Source organism: Chamaea fasciata, unplaced genomic scaffold, assembly GCF_029207755.1.
Source record: "Chamaea fasciata isolate MVZ Bird 193981 ecotype frontalis unplaced genomic scaffold, bChaFas1.0.hap1 SCAF_70, whole genome shotgun sequence".
In the NCBI taxonomy this organism is placed as follows: Eukaryota; Metazoa; Chordata; class Aves; order Passeriformes; family Sylviidae; genus Chamaea; species Chamaea fasciata.
In genome coordinates, this window is record NW_027094155.1 from 31,731 (window position 1) to 37,032 (window position 5,302).

Genomic DNA, 5,302 nt, shown 5'->3' on the forward strand with positions numbered 1-5,302 from the left:
TCAAGGCCCATCAGGAGTTTCAAAGTTTCCCTCAAATAGTAAAGATCACACAAGCAAAACAGAAGTCTCCAAAGTATCTAACAGAATCATTTTGTAGAGATTACATCAGTACATCCACCATTTAATTAATTCATTAACAGGTGCTAAAACCCCTCCTTTATCTGTCCAAAGACCAATCGTGCACAGAAAAGAGGAACATATGGAAATGAAATAGAGTCTTGCAACATGCAGGCATGTGGGAGACAGACCTTTTGGGGATCCCGAGGGTGGCAGCACAATTACTAAATTACCTAAGCAAGAGTCAGCCGCCAAAACCTCCTGGGGAAGCACCACGGCCCAGAGCTGCCCCTGCCAGTGTCACATGGGACAGCTGCAGCTTGTTTGGAGGAATACCTAAAGGTGATCCACCCAGAAGGAAAGGGATCCTGCTTTAAGAGAAGTCTCTCGTTCTTAAAGGATTGCTGAAAGTAAAAGTACGTTTATTTGTATGTTTTACGCTTAATACTTGCTTGAATACCCCTCCAAAAATGTTGTTAATCTGATAACTAAGAACGTGCCATTAAAAAAATGGCATGTTTTTGTCTCTTTCTTTCAAAAGTCAAATATTCCTTGTTGTTTAATGGAAAAGCAGGCTCCTCTCCAAACACATCCTGTGAGGCCTTTTCCAGTGAAGCAGTGTGCATAATGATAAATGAAAAAGGGAAAGGTTCTTGCAAGTATTTTTATCTGTAGTATGCAGGGGTTGATCTGTTACACCCAAAAATTATTTTCAACTTAAACAATTCACCTTTGCCAAATCCCTAACTCACTCTAAAACTCTAATAGGTACACACAACATTTCTTGTGAATAAGTTTGCAACAAATCCTACAAGTTCACCCTCAGGAAAGGTGGCAAACACCCCAAGGGAGTATACAACACACAATATACACTCCTTGGAAGCGGAGGGAGTGAGATTTGTCCTTCCTCCTTGTCTTGGTTTGGGAAGACAGGTATCTGCCAGGTAAAATTACAATCAGAGGCTCTTTGGCAAAGATTTGGGAAATAGGAATAGCAGTTCTCTACTAGTATGTAATACAAAGCAAACAAACACAAAAAACTCCCCCCCCACCAAACAACTACAGCATTAATGACAAACGACAACAGTACCAAGAACCTCGAGGGCTTTGTTTCACAAAACCCAGGGCAGTTTGGTTTCGCTGTCCCTGCAGGATCCTCAGAGCACCAAGCTGAAACAGTGGAAAAGTCCCGGGCTGGTCGCTGGGATGGCAGGGTGTCCCGGCAGGCAGGGGCAGGATGTCCCGGCAGCGCAGGGGGTGCAGGGTCACGCTGCAGCAAGAGGAGCAGCGCCGAAGGAGCCGAAGGCGAGGCAGGGCCTGGACCAGCTCCCGCAGGTGGCCGGGAAAACTCAGGATTCAGGCTGAACTGGTGATAGTAGATTTCCCAGGACTGGATCCCTTTGGCCACAGTGAAACTCCTCCAGCCAGCAACAGCCGTTCTCTGCTCGGCGTGCTCTGCGGCGGCTGAGATCCTCGAGGAGCGGCAGACACGCGTCTCCCCAACGCCGGAGAAAGAAAAGCACGCAGCTGCCTCAAGCTTTGTCTTTTACCTGCGTTATCTCCCCCTTCCACCTTTGTCCACCTCTTTGTTTCGGTTAAGTAAACCTTTGTTTCCCGATGTTGTCCTGCCACACGTACAGATGTTACCCCAGCACCACGGGGATCAGCTGGATGAAGGGGGATGAAATCCGGGATCATTCCCAACAGTGACGGCGCCTTCCCCCCCCGGGCCAGGATCGAGGCGCTGCCGGAGGAGCGGGAGCAGCACCGGTGCCGGGTGGAGCCTCCCGGAATGCCAGAACCCGGCATCTTCTCCTGGGCTGAGGCGGGGAATGTGGAATGTGGTAACTGGGAGTTTGGGAATGTGGCGCAGTGCGATGGAGGTTCCCCTGCCCCTCCTCACCATCCCGTGCTTCCCAGAGCCGGAATCCAGCAGGAATCTCACCCTGGTGGTCGCTGTGTCCGTCATCGCTGCCATCGTGGTCATTCTCCTCATCGGATTCAGCGTCTGGAAGCTCCAATCCGGTTCTGCCCAAACCCATCCTGGGGGCTCACCCTGTTCTTCCCCCCCTCCCAAGACTCCAGGAAATGCCCCCATGACCCCACCAGTCCGCCCCCAAATCCTCCTGAGTCCCCCCTAAGCCCCTCACGGGGATTCCTGGGATTGTCCCCATGTCCCCTCCTCCAGGACTCTGGGGTTCCACCCTGACCTGTCTGTGCCCCCCTGGTTTCTTCCACAGCCCCCCCATGATAGTGGGGGCAGGGGCCGAGTGCTGGTGTCCCCCTGCCTGCAGCAGATCCAGGGGTGAGGGAGTTCAGGGGAGCCCTTAGTATTTTGGGTCCCCTGGGAATTGGGGTGACCCTCGGGGTCCCCCAGGATCTCCCTGAACACGCTGACGCTGCCCAGTGAGAAGGTTCAGACCCGGCACGGGGTCCCAGCTCTGTCACCTGCCCTGCCCAGGTACCCCCCAGCCCCTCCCTGGGAACCTCCAATCTCCCCGTGACACCCCAACCTCCCCTGGAACCCCAAAAACATCCCTGGGGCCCTCCAAAAACTCCCCAAGATTGCAAACGACCCGTACGAACCCCCTAAACCCTCTCAGGACATCAAAATTCCCATGGGACCTCCCAACACGCCCCCAAGCCCCCTTGAGAAGGTTTATACTTGGCACGGGGTCCTCATCACCACCATCGGCATCACCCAGGTAGCCCCAGACCCCCCCGGGACCCCCAAACCCTCCCGGGACCCCCAAGCCCCCCATGGGGGCTCCACTACCGGAATCAACGGGAGTGGTGTCGCCCTGTCAAGGGGAGTTAAAGCGGCGCCTGACTGTCGGGGGTTCTTAAAGCCGTGATGGTGGGGAGACCCCCAAAACTCCACCCTGGGGGGCACTCTCCCATTTGCTGCACTCGAGGGAGCCCCAGACAATGACGGGTCCTGGGCTGAGCCCCCCACTCAGCCGGGGCTGTGGAGGGAACTGTGGGCGCTGGGACAGGGCTTGGGAGTCCTGGGGTTTACTGGGGGACCCCGACTGGGAACTCCCTTCCCGCTGTCCCACCTCCCCCTATCCCCCCCCTCTCACCCCTTTCCCATTGTTCCCCCAAACCTCCGCTGCCCCCAGCTCGGTTTGGGGGTGACCCACCCCTTTCCCATCGTGTCCCGGCCCGGCCCCGCTCACCCGAGAGCTCCCGGCCCGCGGCCGCACGGACGGAGGAGGAGGAGGAGGAGGAGGAGGGACAGAGAAGGAGGAAGAGGAGGGATGGAGGAGCGGGAGCCTGCAGAGGAGGCACTGCGTGACTTCACTGCTCTCTGGATCTGCAGCTCCTTCGCCCCGGGACCATCGCCCCCGTATCCTGCGGGTGACCGGGGAGGGGGAGCGCGCCCCAAATATCCTGGGCGGTTTTTTTGAAGCGGGGAGGGATGTTTGGAGCTCACAGAAAATATATTTATGGCTCCCGGGGCTTTTTTCTGTCGGGGCCGGGCAGCTTGATGTTTGGATCTGGCAGGGCTCCAGAGCTGAGGCGCAGATGCCCCTCAAGGGGACATGGGGGGTCCCCGGGAGGTGTTTTTGGGGGTCCCGGTGGCGGTGCCAGCAGAGCCCCGGCGGGAGGCGGGTCCCCCCGCGGTGGGGTTGGGCTTCCTTAAGTTGGTGCGTGTCTCTTTGGTGCTGACCCTGCCCGCCAGCGAAACCCTGCGGGCCCCATAGAACCAAAGGTGCCCTGGGAGCCTGCAGGGCCTTGTGGAGCCAGGGGACCGCAGTGACACTGTGGATCTCCTCTCTGCACAACTGTTTTTCAAACTGCAATATCAGTAATTGCTGCCACGCCATAGGCTTAAATAATCCACTCTGTTCACTATTGTTTCAAAGGATGACTTTGATTTCTCCTTGACAATCTGCATCAATTCCTTCTCCCATGACATCAACGCTTTTCAAGGCCAAGCTCCAGTGAGCAGTTCTCAAACCTCCAGTGTCCTGGAGAAATCTGAGTTCCTATTCCTGTATTGATAACTCTCATTTGCTTCTGATTTGTCCTAATTAATTCTAATGCATGAAGGTCCAGCCCTGCAGCCTCTGGGGTGGCCCTGTCAGGGGCCATCACACCCAGAACAATTTCCCCAGAAGTCAAAGTCTCACTGTGCACGGTTGTATTCGCAAACTGGGCGCAGCTGTGCACATCCAGGGGTTTCCATTTCCCCACTGGGTCCATTGTTAAGGGTATGGAGAACATCTGTGGGATGGGTTCTCCATCAGGACAGGTTCCCATCTCCTCATTTTTTCACCTGCTCCTTCAACTGCCCCTTTGCCTGTTTGATGATCCTGCAGCTTGTGAATAGGCTGGTACATGAAAACACCAGCAGTCCAAATCACTGTATTTTCACAGTAACAGACAAAGCATTCCACACCACAGTATCAGCAAACCCCATAAAAATCGCCAATTTCATCCCTTCCTCCTTTATTCCTTGCAAGCAGTCTCACAAAGTTTAGCACTGACATTTGAGTCGTGGCCAATGCTTTTCTGTAGGTTATTTAGTGTCACATCCCTGAGCAGCCAAAGGTGGCAAATCAGTATTGTCAGCATTACTGCACATTATTATTATTGTTTCACATATAAAGATAGAGATATAGATAGAAACACAGATTTAGACATAGTGTAACACGAGGCTGGTGGGTTGGAGACAGACACACCACACAGTATCTTCTTGAGTTCTGACCAACAGCCACAATTTATTGGTCCAAGCTCCCTTTTATGGTGAGTTTGAATTTCCCGGGCTTGGAAAGCCAACTGGTTGGGAATCTCTGCACTGCCCACATCTCTGGCCAGGGATGTGTCTGCAGCCAGGGCTTGGATGGGCTTGGCTGAGCTCTTTGTTCCCCCGGGGACTTCTAGAACAAGCCAGGTCAGCCCAGTTGGGTCTGTTATGATCAGACTCATTATGCCCAGCTGTGAAGCAGCTGGACCCTGCTACATCTCCTGCCTTTGCTTTTATTAAAATGCAGATTGTTTTCCGTTATCCCATTTGCAAGGGCCCTTTTGCAGACAGGGTAACACAAGACAGTATGGGTTTAATTTGAAGGAGGTTTTGACAAACTTAATTCTGCTCAGCCAGTGATGTGCCCCATGTACCACTGGAGCTGCAGCACTCACTCCCAGGAGCTGTCAGGCGAGATCACAATCTTCCGGGCTGGCATGTTACAGGTTAACTGCTTATGGTTCCAAACTACAACTTAACACTAAAACAAGA